Here is a 15,517-nt window from a genome sequence, read left to right as displayed (position 1 = left end):
CAAACCCAGCTGTGGACAACATGGCTTTTTATTCAAGTGTTGTCTACAGATGATTCTCCTCGTGTTTCCCGGACCTTCATGTTGTTGCCAGCTTGCCAATCGGTGACACCGGTACACCTGCAGACGCTGCCAGTCCCATGTCACAGCTGAAAGAACCAGGGACTGGGAGGAAGAGTACGACCCTGGCTACCTCATGTCACCTACTTCCCCAGGCTGCTCCCCATATGGACAAAGGACCCATGGCCCCATAGGACAGGCCACCTATGCTCCCCCTTGTGTCTGGGGGTGGTTATGATCACCTCTCTACTGGAGATCACCGTCGTCTCCCCAAAGTAGGACTCTGGTACCGCATTGACATCACGTCCTGGAATAGACAGAAACACACAAGGTACTGTAATAAATCTAGGAAATTTGGTTACAATTTCTTGCAAGCAGCTTCACCACAGTACACGGCAGTATTCACCAAACCTAGCATTGGAGGGCTAGCTACTGTCCACTGTATGCAGGGTTTTGTTCCAGTCCAGCAGTATTAAAACAATTGTATTGAATCATCATGTCTCGTGATTTTCAACGTGTATTTTAGTTCAAGAACAAAAGCCTGCAGGTCTTGAAAAGCCTGCAGGGTTGGCAACCAATGCTCTGAAGACAAATCCCAAAGCCCCATATGTTATTTTCTATTGAAGTAGTGCTAGAGTACTGCAATACCAACACTCAGCCACCCACTCTGTCAGTGACAGATTCATTCAATTGTTGGAAGCAGTTGGGTAGCAGACTGAACATGCTGCAATGGAAAACCTGGAAAAATATAAACACTACAATACCAAAATTCATATTCACAAAGGCGTAACCATTGAATTAGGAATCAGAACATTGCAGTGGACATGAACCTTCTTATGATGGTGCAAAGGTCAGTCATGTTGATGTTGGTCAGGGAGTTGATCATCCCATGGTTAGCCAGTGCTGTGATAACATATTTCGTAAAACAATGAAAGTGAAGAATTTATCTGCACTGTATGCGTGTTAACTAGCTCGCCAGTTTTAGAGGATTGATTCAATACATTTCTCTAATTAACTGCCAATATGGCAACATTCTATTCAAACAATCAGTTGATGATAGGAATTAGACAAGTTGTAAATTCAACAAGTACTGATATATTTTAGAGGCTATTTATCCAGCACATTTGTGTTAAACCCAAGTTGTATTATTTTTACCTTTATTTAACTAGGCAAGTCCGTTAAGAACAACTTCTTGTTTACAATGACGCCCTATGGGACTCCCAATCACAGCCAGATGTGATGCAGCCTGGATTCAAACCAGAGACTACAGTGACACCTTTGCACTGAGATGCAGTACCTTAGACAGCTGCGCCACTCGGGAGCCCTTAAATTGTATTTATATGGTAGTATAATGCCATTACACAATTTCTGATACATCACACCTTAACTTTTGTTTTCCTGCATAAGTAAAAGCAGGAAATGCACCAGCTATGTTTCTACTTCCATTAATTAGACTGGTTTCCCATTTTCACCCCATTGTGGAACTTTGAGGGTTCATGACATAGCCCCTCTAGTAATCTTTATTGACGTAACATGAAATCAGATCAGACAGAAATGAAGGACATACAGTCTATACGTTATATTTACATCTTCGGCATTCTAAATATTGAGGCACGTTGAATTGACTCAGGCTCAAAGTTCAAGGTGGGAGGTCAAAGGTTAAAGTTCAGAGTAAATAGCGACAGAGGGAAAGAGGTGAAGCGAGAAGTTTCACTTACTCATTTTTGTATGGAGGTCAATGAGAGTCAAACTTGGTCAATAAAAATGGAATTGCTAATTTGCAATGTGAGGCTTATTTGATCGAACAGAAGTTTCGTAATGGTTAGGTTGTGACAAATTCACTGATATATGTGGATGCACATGGCATTTTGGCAACTTTGAAAAAAATGACTATGTTGTAATAGCGGATGGGGGGGTGGATCAGCTTTAATGTTGCAAATAGATTTTGGGTTCTATCAATGTAATTATCTGCATAATATCCAATCCAGGAATTTCCACCAGAGCTGTTGCCAGATAATTCAATTGTAATTTCTCTACCATACGCCGCCTCCAACCTCATTTTACAGAATTTGGCAGTACGTCCAACTGGGCTTATAACCACAGACCACGTGTAACCACGCCAGCCCAAGACCTCCACATTCGGCTTCTTCACCTGCAGGATCGTCTGAGACCAGCCACCTGGACAGCTGATAAAACTGGGTTTGCACAACCGAATAATTTCTGCACAAACTGTCAGAAACAGCCTCAGGGAAGCTCGTCTGCGTGCTTGTAATCCTCACCAGGGTATTAACCTGACTGCAGTTCGGTGTCGAAAACTGACTTCAGTGGGCAAATGCTCACCTTCAATGGCCACTGGGTCCCTGGAGAAGTGTTCTCTTCACAGATTAATTCCAGTTTCAACGGTACATGGTAGATGGCAGACAGCGTGGCGTCGTGAGGGCGAGTGGTTTGCGTTGTGATCAGAGTGCCATTTGGAGGTGGTGGGGTTATGGTATGGGCAGGCATAAACTATCGACAACGAACACAATTGCATTTTTTGATGGCAATTTGAATACAGAGATAAATTGATGAGATCCTGAGGCCCATTGTCGTGCCATTCATCCGCTGCCATCATCTCATGTTTCAGTCAGATAATGCATGGCCCCATGTCACAAGGATCCATACACAATTCCTGGATGATGAAAATGTCCCAGTTCTTCCATGGCTTGCATACTCACCAGACATTTCTCCCACTGAGCATGGTTTGGATGCTCTAGATCAACGTGTACGACAGCATTCCAGTTCCCACCAATATCCAGCAACTTGGCACAGGCTACAATCAACAGTCTGGTCACACCAGATACTGACTGGTTTTCTGATCCATGCCCCTACTTTTCTTTTAAGGTATCTGTGACCAACTGATGCATATCTGTATTCCCAGTCATGTGAAATCCATAGATTAGTGCCTAATTTATTTATTTCAATTGACTGATTTCCATATATGCAAACAGTTGGATATTCACACAGCAGGAATATATACATAGCCAGAAAGAGAAATAGAAGGGTTAGGCACTTAAAATGTACGGCCCTCTCTCAGAAGGTGTCACGGTTGTCGTAAGAATGGGACCAAGGTGCAGCGGATGTTGAGTTCCACATATTAATTTCAAGGTGAAACTTTAAGCAAAAACAAGAAATCAATAATCGAACAACGAAACGTGACTACGTGGTGCTACATGCACAATACACAAAACAATATCCCACAAACACAGGTTGGAAAAATAGCTACTTAAATATGATCCCCAATTAGAGACAACGATTACCAGCTGCCTCTAATTGGGAGTCATACAAAACACCAACATATAAAATATAAACTAGAAGACACATAGAAATGATAAACAAGAATAACCCCTAGTCACACCCTGACCTACTACACCATAGAGAAACAAGGGCTCTCTATGGTCAGGTCATGACAGAAGGCACCGTTACAAATCTGTAAATCAAAGTGCACATACACAAACCTCGAGAAACTTGTCAATTGTGCCCTGTAATTCAACAGTACAATTTAAGGCTATACATTGCAGTGGTAATATAAAAACAATATATATACCTTGCTGATAGACATACTGAGTATATAGCAACGATAATTACCTTATTTCTTATTACAAATATGCTAATGATAACCACACTAAACCCGAGGTAGCATGCACTGCATACACACAAACGATGCAAGCATTAGCTGGAAGCTAGCAAAACACGACTTATCTACAAAAACATAGCGCAGGTATATAACAACAAAAAAAACAATCACACCAAATATCCCACAGAGAAAATACCCAAACGTACATGCTAAGGGGCGCACACAACACTTTAGTAAGGAAACCGCATGTTAAATATGGGGGCAGTTCCAGTTTCTAAAAGCCTAACTGGCGCATGATGACACGCACCTGTGATCCAGTGAGCAGAAGCTCTCAAGTTTAAATTGCGCTCAACTGACCTGTGCACACGCTGGAACCGTCCTCTGCTCACTCGACCTCATTTTTTCTCTCTTAACTCAACGTTTGCTCTCACAACTATGTTTCATCTTGCTCGTGCACATTTTACTTTTGAGTTGGATTTGACACCAATGGTAAATTATCAATGAACCTACCAGGTACAACCTCAAATCCGTAAACAAGGGCACCCTCATAAATATCATCCTAACCAACCTGCCCTCCAAATACACCTCTGCTGTTTTCAACCAGGATCTCAGTGATCACTGCCTCATTGCCTACGTCCGTAATGGGTCTGCGGTCAAACAACCACCCCTCATCACTGTCAAACACTCCCTAAAACACTTCAGCGAGCAGGCCTTTCTAAATGGACCTGGCCCGGGTATCCTGGAAGGATATTGACCTCATTCCATCAGTAGAGGATGCCTGATTATTCTTTAAAAGTGCTTTCCTCACCATCTTAAATAAACATGGCTCATTAAAAAAATGAGAACCAGGAACAGATATAGCCCTTGGTTCACTCCAGACCTGATTCCTCTTGACCAGCACAAAAACGTCCTGTGGCGTACTGCATTAGCATCGAATAGCCCCCGCGATATGAAACTTTTCAGGGAAGTTAGGAACCAATATACAGTGGGGCAAAAAAGTATTTAGTCAGCCACCAATTGTGCAAGTTCTCTCACTTAAAAAGATGAGAGGGACCTGTAATTTTCACCATAGGTACACTTCAACTATGACAGACAAAATGAGGGAAAACAATCCAGAAAATCACATTGTAGGATTTTTAATGAATTTATTTGAAAATGGTGGTGGAAAATAAGTATTTGGTCACCTACAAACAAGCAAGATGTCTGGCTCTCACAGACCTGTAACTTCTTCTTTAAGAGGCTCCTTTGTCCTCCACTCATTACCTGTATTAATGGCACCTGTTTGAACTTGTTATCAGTATAAAAGACACCTGTCCACAACCTCAAACAGTCACACTCCAAACTCCACTATGGTCAAGACCAAAGATCTGTCAAAGGACACCAGAAACAAACTTGTAGACCTGCACCAGGCTGGGAAGACTGAATCTGCAATAGGTAAGCAGCTTGGTTTGAAGAAATCAACTGTGGGAGCAATTATGGGGGGACCTAGTGAATGACCTGCAGAGAGCTGGGACCAAAGTAACAAAGCCTACCATCAGTAACACACTACGCCGCCAGGGACTCAAATCGTGCAGTGCCAGACGTGTCCCCCTGCTTAAACCAGTACATGTCCAGGCCCGTCTGAAGTTTGCTAGAGAGCATTTGGATGAGCCAGAAGAAGATTGGGAGAATCATATGGTCAGATGAAACCAAAATAGAACTTTTTGGTAAAAACTCAACTCGTCGTGTTTGGAGGACAAAGAATGCTGAGTTGCATCCAAAGAACACCATACCTACTGTGAAGCATGGGGGTGGAAACATCATGCTTTGGGGCTGTTTTTCTGCAAAGGGACAAGGACGACTGATCTGTGTAAAGGAAAGAATGAATGGGGCCATGTATCGTGAGATTTTTTTTTTTTTTTTTTTTGCATTTTCCAATTAAGAACATTCAAAACAAAAGTGAAAAGATATTAGACAACGATAGGACAAAGTGACAGTAACAGACGAGCGTAACAAAAATAAAAAAATAATTATAATTATATAAACAACATACAATAAGAAAAAAAAATGGAAAAAAATAACAATACATTGGATCACCTGCCGTAGGCAACATATTATACGTTACGTGTGAAACATTATGTGAGGATTATATATAGATTCAATCAATGAGATATAGGGGGGAGATTCTCCATATAGTCAATAAAAGGTTGCCAAATTCTGTAAAATGTCTAACTTATTCCTCAAGCAGTAAGTGATTTTCTCCAAAGGGATACAACTATTGACTTCCGATAGCCACATTGCAACTGGCAGGGAGGAATACAATTTCCATTTCAAGGCAATACATTTCTTGGCAATCGCTAGCAATATTTCTGTTAGCTTTATAGTATGGCTTTGCCTAAGATTGGTGTAGTAAAGTTACCCAGTAGACAGACCTCCGGGTCTAAAGGGAATGCAACCCCGTGAATTGAGGATATGGTATCGCATACCCCCTGCCAGAAACTGTGTAGGGTTAGGTATTTTGTTTTTGTTAGCAAGGTGAATTATATCAAAGAACCTTCTGAGATTATTGGAGGACAATCTATTAATTATGAAGCCAGTCTGATCTGGGTTTACCAACAGGGGAAGACATGACTCCAGTCTCTTAGATAGATTGTAAACTGGTCACCAAGATGCTGTGTAAAGGAGAGAGATTGGTCTATAGGAGGCGCACCTTAGCGGGTTTTTCCCTTTCTTGTGGATTACAGTAATCACTGCTTGAGAGAAGGACTCTGGAAAGCAGTTGTCTTCTCTGGCTTTTTAAGTACCTCCATAAGGTAGGGGACCAACAGCTCCCTAAATTCTTTATAGAACTCTAGAGGGAAGCCATCCTCCCCAGGAGATTTATTAGAAGGTAAGGATTTAATGGCCTCCAACAATTCAGGAACTGAGAAGTCTTCACTCAGGCGCTCGCTGTCTTCCCCTGACAAGCATGGGAGGTTGAGAGAGGAGAGAAAGGAGTCGATCTCTGATAGATCATCGCTTGATTGGGAAGTGTAGAGGTCTTCATAGTATTTCTTAAAAGTATTATTAATTTCAGTAGGGTCGAAAGATATCTCATTAGTAAGAGTTTCTATGGCATTAATTGTCCTCTTACTTTCCTCTGCTTTCAGTTGCCATGCCAATACTTTGTGAGCTTTCTCTCTAAGCTCATAATAACGCTGTTTTGATTTAGTGATGGCCCTCTCAGCTTGATATGTGTTCAGAATATTATATTTAAGTTTTTTATTTACCAAAAGCCTGTATAGATCTTTAGTCAGGCCTCTTTGGTAGGTTTTCTCTAGCTCAGAGATTTCAGATTCAAGGGCACTCAGTTCCGCACAGTTTTTTTTTTCTTCAGCCCTTTAGTATAGGAAATAATCTGTCCCCTCAGATAGGCCTTCAATGTGTCCCAAAGAAAGAAGCTGTCAGGAGCAGAGGGTTTGTTTGTCAAAGTAAAAATATTGATCTGCTCTTTGATGAATGCACAAAATTCAGGTTGCTTTAGGAGTGTAGAATTTAGTCTCCATCTATATGCTCCATTTACCTTGGTAGGAATGGAGATTGATAATACCAAAGGAGAATGGTCACTAAGCAATCTGGGGAGATACTCGACATCTAACACTCTATGAAACAGTTGTGTCGAAAGTAAAAAGTTATGTTTGCGTGTGTGTGTCTTGTGTGGGTGTGAATAAAAAGAGTAGTACCTATCCTGTGGGTGCAACTGTCTCCAGATGTCTAGTAAATTGAGATCTTTCATGAATGACATGGTGAGTTTGCCGGCTTTGGTAAGAAGTGAGGGTTTATCAGAAGACCTATCAAGAACTGTATTGAAGCAAAAATTTAAATCTCCTCCAACCAGTAGCCATCCTGGTGGTGCTTGAGCAACCTGAAGGAAGAAATTCTGAATAAACATATGGTCATCAAAGTTAGGAGCATAAATATTCAATAGGGTCCAAGACTCTGAAAACATATGCCCCTGCACCAAAAAAAACCTGCCAGAGTGATCAGAGATGGTGTTGTTGACGCAGAAGGGGATGTGTCTACTTATCAAAATTGCAGTTCCTCTTGCTTTGGAGTTAAAAGAGGATGCAAAAACTTGTCCCATTCCCTCTTCAATTTCACATTAAGATGTGTTTCTTGTAAAAACACAATGTCAGCCTTTAATTTCTTAAGTTATGTATAGACTATTTTCCTTTTAATCGGGCTGTTAAGACCTTTTACGTTGGATGTGATATATTTTAGTGGATTAAGCATAGGTTGGGTTTCAAATATGTAACTGAATAGAAATCTATCATATGCAGATAATTAGGAAATGTTTCAACTTTGGTTTGAGCACAAAAGTGACCCGTGTGTCTCTTTAGGAAGGAAACAATAGAAAAAAAGGAAGAAAAAAATAATAAAAATCCCACCCACCCCGATTGTCAGACTAAAACAACAATCCCAACAATCAAACATGAATACACTTGTAGAGATACGTTGCTGCTCGCTTTCCATCTTGCTCTTACTAGCTAAACCTTGGCGTAAACTAAAAACCTGCGAGCTCTCTAAATTGAAAACAAACGTTGTGAATATTTATGGCTGAATATTTACTGCCCACGGTAAGGGATGCTTGAGTCTCTTTTCGGAAGATTAACATAAATGGGGGGGAAAGCAGTGGGCCTAAACCCACTTATTGCTTCGCCCAGTAGATATGGACTAAACCAAAATATACTCTCCTGTAAATGTAATAGAACTCACCCCGGGAAGATACGGTTAGTTGAAAATGTACAAATCAATTATAGTGACCGGGAGATACCAGCAGTTCAATCCGGATAAGAGAAAACAAACAAACTGAATTTTATCCCCCAGAGAGACCGTCCTGGCTCAGACGTTGCTCAGTTCTTTGAGAAAAGTGTGCACTTCTCCCGGTGTGTTGAAGAGATGGCTTTGGCCTTTGTACTGAACTTTCATCCGCGCAGGGTGGATGAGGCAGCCGGTGATGTTCTTCTCCTTCAGTGCTTTGGCGGCAGGTCTTTCCATCGATGGTGATGTCCCCTTTGGCTCTTGCGAGTTGCAGTATCTTCTCTCTGTCTTGGAAACGGAGGAACCTGATCAGGACGGCTCGTGGGGGCTCATCTGGCCGGGGTTTCGGCGCTGATGTTCTGTGGGCGCGTTCAATTTCCAGCGGCTTGGTGAAGTTGATTATGCCTAGGACCTCCGGGATCCATTGAGTGAAGAAACAGACCGGGTCACGGCCCTCGCTGTCCTCTTTCAATCCCACCACACGGATATTACTATGTCTACTCTGGTTCTCCATCTGATCTACCTTGTTTTTAAGGTATGCATTGTACATTTGCAGTTGTATCAAGACCTGGTCGTGTCTAGCGATGGTATCTTCAACTGTGCTAATGCGCAACTCTGCCTCAGTCGTTCTCAAAAGGAGATCATTCATGGAGGATTTCAGGTCGTCAATGGAAGAATGGAGTTCAGCCGATTTCTTATCAATTTTCAGAGAAAGACCTCTGTTACCATCCTGAATTTCCCGGAGGAGAGTAGCCAGCATGTCGGCAGGCTCGCAAGAGGTAAAATCTTCCTAGCTGTAGCGTTATCGTTATCTTGGGAATCAACAACGTTTTGGTCGTCCTTCTTGCCTCTCGGTCGGAGGTCCATGGCTCTTTGGGAAGGTAAGTACTTGACAATTTATCAGCCGATGTTAGAGTATTGTTTCAACGTTGTTATTTAGGTAAAAATAGAATAACTTTGAAGAGCTCGGTTTGTCAACGTCTGCTCAGCTCCGCGGCATCACGTGCTCCCCATATCGTGAGATTTTGAGTGAAAACCTCCTTCCATCAGCAAGGGTATTGAAGATTAAACGTGGCTGGGTCTTTCAGCATGACAATGATGCCAAACACACCGCCCGGGCAACGAAGGAGTGGCTTCGTAAGAAGCATTTCAAGGTCCTGGAGTGGCCTAGCCAGTCTCGAGATCTCAAACCCATAGAACATTTTTGGAGGGAGTTGAAAGTCCGTGTTGCCCAGCAACAGCCCCAAAACATCACTGCTCTAGAGGAGATCTGCATGGAGGAATGGGCCAAAATACCAGCAACAGTGTGTGAAAACCTTGTCAAACATTTTCTGAAAGTCTTCACCTCTGTCATTGCCAACAAACTTTTGTTATTGACCAAATGCTTATTTTCCACCATAATTTGCAAATAAATTCATTAAAAATCCTACAATGTGATTTTATGGATTTTGTTTCTCATTTTGTCTGTCATAGTGGAAGTGTACCTATGATTAAAATTACAGGCCTCTCTCATCTTTTTAAGTGGGAGAACTTGCACAATTGGTGGCTGACTAAATACTTTTTTGCTCCACTGTACATAAGTCTGCGTGTGGGTGTGCAAGTTGTATATTATTATACTTTTTTCCATTGTTACTTCATCAAATCTCTAGTAACCAATTATACACATACAATTATCTATTTTTTCATATTCTCTCCCCCCCCCACACACACACACACACACACACACACGTTCCATTCACTCATACAATTTCCCTATATAACATTATAAATCAACTTATGTATTCACATCCACACCACCAGCAAACACACACAGTAATACTCCCTTATTACTCTTTATGCATCTTCCACGATTCTCTTGTCATTACCTCCTATGCAGACATGTGTGTCTTCTGCGGTTCCTCTATAGTCTTTACAGTCGCCATAACCTCTACAGTATCTATAGTCCCTGAACATCCATATTCCATATAGCATCACAGTCCCATTAGCAACCATAGTACATATGGTCCCTATAGAATCGTAGTCTCTCAGCATCCATAGTATCAATAGTTTATATAGTCATAAATGCTATGGTCTCTATAGACTCTATAGTCTTGCCGCTTCCCATACCTATAATTGTCGTGGTTCTCCAACCAGTTAGACAGTTCTCATAAATGCCGACAACAACATCTTGTGCTATTTTCAGTGGTTCTCAGACCACGTAGACACTTCTCACATAAATCCCTACAGACAATTTTCAATGGGGCCTCCTCTGCCCTCACTCTAGCCTTTTTCTAAGACTGGTACCCTTCTTTATATTTAGTTTTATTGGTTTTCTGATTTTTATTTTTAACTTACTGAAATCAGTTGTCATGTCCCTCAATTGCTTGAGGATGATCGTCGAGTCCTCGTCGTCTTTTGGTCAGACAGGAATTTCTCTAATTGTTGAGGAAATTCTACACATGGACACTCAAAGTCAATCTTAAATTAAACATTGTTTATTAACAGCATGCTGGAGAGGTAAAAGTCTAACTTAGATGCATAAAGTACCGGTCTGAAGTGAAGTCCCCTGGGGCAGTCCCGTTAGTTCTCTTATATACTGGTTACACAGACAAGTTATATTTGCATGATTTAGCTTATTCATTATTCATAATTAATTCATCATTAACGTTTGGTTCATGCATGTGATCAACCAATACTGGTTCATGCATGTGACAGACCGATCTCTCCAAGCTGAGACCTTGAAACTGAGATATCCCTTTCTGTTCTCAAAACAAGGTTCTGGGCATACTGCCAAATTGCAGATATGATAGTGAGGATTCCTCCCAGGCATGTTCATTCAGTGACTTGCATGAGCACAGAAATTGGTTATTAGAAAAGCACAAACATAGCATTTTCCATTACACTCTGCCAAAACGTCATTCCATCACCTCATATGAAGATGACATATCATTACCATACAACAGAGTCATCTTCAACCTGAGGAAAAATTGAATTGCATCAGTGAATTGATTAGAACATCAGGGGTAACAATCTTACCGTGGCTGTCTGTGCCTGTGAGAACCCCCCCCCCTCCTTTTCTATATTCTGTTTCATACATTTAAGACTCACCTGTATCCAAGTGCCACAGGCTTTGACAGGGAACTAGTAGATGGCAAAGGCTGCTGTGGTGTCAACAGGGCTGCAGATGTTATCATTGTCTCCTCCCTCTCCTCCAAGTAGACTGACAGTGGACAAGTCCAGATGAGGTTCAGTGATGCCCACCACAACCACAAACTGACCATCCCTGGTGCAGTGGAGAGTCTGAGCGTGAGAGATACTAGCAACTTTATGTGATAGGTAGGCCTAGTTCAGATCTCTGACAAATTCAATTGGACATCCAAACAGCCAACACAAATCCGTATAGCTCTAACCATTCACTAAAACAAGATGTCAAGTTCTACCATCAGATCACAATTGAATGTAAACAGTGTATTAGGACTACCAGCATTCCCATAATAACACAGCTCCCTGTCAAAACAACAGCCCAGACTCAGTCAGTGAAATGTACAGTGCCTTCTGAAAGAATTCAGACCCCCTGACTTTCTCCACATTTTGTTAAATTACAGCCTTATTCCACACCTCAATGGGTCAATGGCTGCTTTCGCAACTGGCTATGTGACTATTGCAGTGCAATGGGTGTAACTTTTGTTCACTATTTCGATACCTTTTGGAAACAAAACACATTTTATGAAGAGGATGGGATCCACCCAATTAATTTGGGTTCCTAGATATTTTTACAGCATTATAAAGCTACGTTGAAACAATGAATTATCAATGACCCAAGCCAAGCTCAGTTAATCCCTACCATTGTGATGCTGAGTTGTCATTATGCTTCAGCAAATGTAAATTATCCCAGGGGTGTTAGACACAATGTAAGTCATTTAATTTCTGTTCCTCTAACTGCCCTGAAGGCCTATCATGATCCTACAGCTATTGTATACAGTAATCATGTGCCTATGATCCAGATTTATACTATTAACACCGAGGCAGTGTGCCCTAATAGGAAATCCACCATGTGCAGCTCACCCTGCACTAAATAACATGATTATATTTACTTCTGCTAAGCTTCCCCCTTGGGTTGTACCGTGTCGGAGATCTTTGTGGGCTATACTCGGCCTTGTCTCAGGATGGTAAGTTGGTGGTTGAAGATTTCCCTCTAGTGGTGTGGGGGCTGTGCTTTGGCAAAGTGGGTGGGGTTATATCCTTCCTGTTTGGCCCTGTCCGGGGGTGTCCTCGGATGGGGCCACAGTGTCTCCTGACCCCTCCTGTCTCAGCCTCCAGTATTTATGCTGCAGTAGTTTATGTGTCGGGGGGCTAGGGTCAGTTTGTTTATCTGGAGTACTTCTCCTGTCCTATTCGGTGTCCTGTGTAAATCTAAGTGTGCGTTCTCTAATTCTCTCCTTCTCTCTTTCTTTCTCTCTCTCGGAGGACCTGAGCCCTAGAACCATGCCCCAGGACTACCTGACATGATGACTCCTTGCTGTCCCCAGTCCACCTGGCCATGCTGCTGCTCCAGTTTCAACTGGCCTGGGCCCTAGGACCATGTCCCAGGACTACCTGACATGAGGACTCCTTGCTGTCCCCAGTCCACCTGGCCATGCTCCTGCTCCAGTTTCAACTGTTCTGCCTTACTATTATTCAACCATGCTGGTCATTTATGAACATTTGAACATCTTGGCCACGTTCTGTTATAATCTCCACCCGGCACAGCCAGAAGAGGACTGGCCACCCCACATATGCTCTCTCTAATTCTCTCTTTCTTTCTCTCTCTCGGAGGACCTGAGCCCTAGGACCGTGCCCCAGGACTACCTGACATGATGGCTCCTTGCTGTCCCCAGTCCACCTGACTGTGCTGCTGCTCCAGTTTCAACTGTTCTGCCTTATTATTATTTGACCATGCTGGTCATTTATGAACATTTGAACATCTTGGTCATGTTCTGTTATAATCTCTACCCGGCACAGCCAGAAGAGGACTGGCCACCCCACATAGCCCGGTTCCTCTCTAGGTTTCTTCCTAGGTTTTGGCCTTTCTAGGAGTTTTTCCTAGCCACCGTGCTTTTACACCTGCATTGTTTGCTGTTTGGGGTTTTAGGCTGGGTTTCTGTACAGCACTTTGAGATATCAGCTGATGTACGAAGGGCTATATAAATAAATTTGATTTGATTTGATTTGATTCCCAGTAAAGCTGGGAATCAAGTGGTTGAAGATTTCCCTCTAGTGGTGTGGGGGCTGTGCTTTGGCAAAGTGGGTGGGGTTATATCCTTCCTGTTTGGCCCTGTCCGGGGGTGTCCTCGGATGGGGCCACAGTGTCTCCTGACCCCTCCTGTCTCAGCCTCCAGTATTTATGCTGCAGTAGTTTATGTGTCGGGGGGCTAGGGTCAGTTTGTTTATCTGGAGTACTTCTCCTGTCCTATTCGGTGTCCTGTGTAAATCTAAGTGTGCGTTCTCTAATTCTCTCCTTCTCTCTTTCTTTCTCTCTCTCGGAGGACCTGAGCCCTAGAACCATGCCCCACGACTACCTGACATGATGACTCCTTGCTGTCCCCAGTCCACCTGACTGTGCTGCTGCTCCAGTTTCAACTGTTCTGCCTTATTATTATTTGACCATGCTGGTCATTTATGAACATTTGAACATCTTGGTCATGTTCTGTTATAATCTCTACCCGGCACAGCCAGAAGAGGACTGGCCACCCCACATAGCCCGGTTCCTCTCTAGGTTTCTTCCTAGGTTTTGGCCTTTCTAGGGAGTTTTTCCTAGCCACCGTGCTTTTACACCTGCATTGTTTGCTGTTTGGGGTTTTAGGCTGGGTTTCTGTACAGCACTTTGAGATATCAGCTGATGTACGAAGGGCTATATAAATAAATTTGATTTGATTTGATTTGATTCCCAGTAAAGCTGGGAATCAAGTGGTTGAAGATTTCCCTCTAGTGGTGTGGGGGCTGTGCTTTGGCAAAGTGGGTGGGGTTATATCCTTCCTGTTTGGCCCTGTCCGGGGGTGTCCTCGGATGGGGCCACAGTGTCTCCTGACCCCTCCTGTCTCAGCCTCCAGTATTTATGCTGCAGTAGTTTATGTGTCGGGGGGCTAGGGTCAGTTTGTTTATCTGGAGTACTTCTCCTGTCCTATTCGGTGTCCTGTGTAAATCTAAGTGTGCGTTCTCTAATTCTCTCCTTCTCTCTTTCTTTCTCTCTCTCGGAGGACCTGAGCCCTAGAACCATGCCCCAGGACTACCTGACATGATGACTCCTTGCTGTCCCCAGTCCACCTGGCCATGCTGCTGCTCCAGTTTCAACTGGCCTGGGCCCTAGGACCATGTCCCAGGACTACCTGACATGAGGACTCCTTGCTGTCCCCAGTCCACCTGGCCATGCTCCTGCTCCAGTTTCAACTGTTCTGCCTTACTATTATTCAACCATGCTGGTCATTTATGAACATTTGAACATCTTGGCCACGTTCTGTTATAATCTCCACCCGGCACAGCCAGAAGAGGACTGGCCACCCCACATAGCCCGGTTCCTCTCTAGGTTTCTTCCTAGGTTTTGGCCTTTCTAGGGAGTTTTTCCTAGCCACCGTGCTTTTACACCTGCATTGTTTGCTGTTTGGGGTTTTAGGCTGGGTTTCTGTACAGCACTTTGAGATATCAGCTGATGTACGAAGGGCTATATAAATAAATTTGATTTGATTTGATTTGATTCCCAGTAAAGCTGGGAATCAAGTGGTTGAAGATTTCCCTCTAGTGGTGTGGGGGCTGTGCTTTGGCAAAGTGGGTGGGGTTATATCCTTCCTGTTTGGCCCTGTCCGGGGGTGTCCTCGGATGGGGCCACAGTGTCTCCTGACCCCTCCTGTCTCAGCCTCCAGTATTTATGCTGCAGTAGTTTATGTGTCGGGGGCTAGGGTCAGTTTGTTTATCTGGAGTACTTCTCCTGTCCTATTCGGTGTCCTGTGTAAATCTAAGTGTGCGTTCTCTAATTCTCTCCTTCTCTCTTTCTTTCTCTCTCTCGGAGGACCTGAGCCCTAGAACCATGCCCCAGGACTACCTGACATGATG

Source organism: Oncorhynchus gorbuscha, linkage group LG25, assembly GCF_021184085.1.
Source record: "Oncorhynchus gorbuscha isolate QuinsamMale2020 ecotype Even-year linkage group LG25, OgorEven_v1.0, whole genome shotgun sequence".
NCBI classification, from domain to species: domain Eukaryota; kingdom Metazoa; phylum Chordata; class Actinopteri; order Salmoniformes; family Salmonidae; genus Oncorhynchus; species Oncorhynchus gorbuscha.
This window is presented reverse-complemented; position numbering follows the sequence as displayed.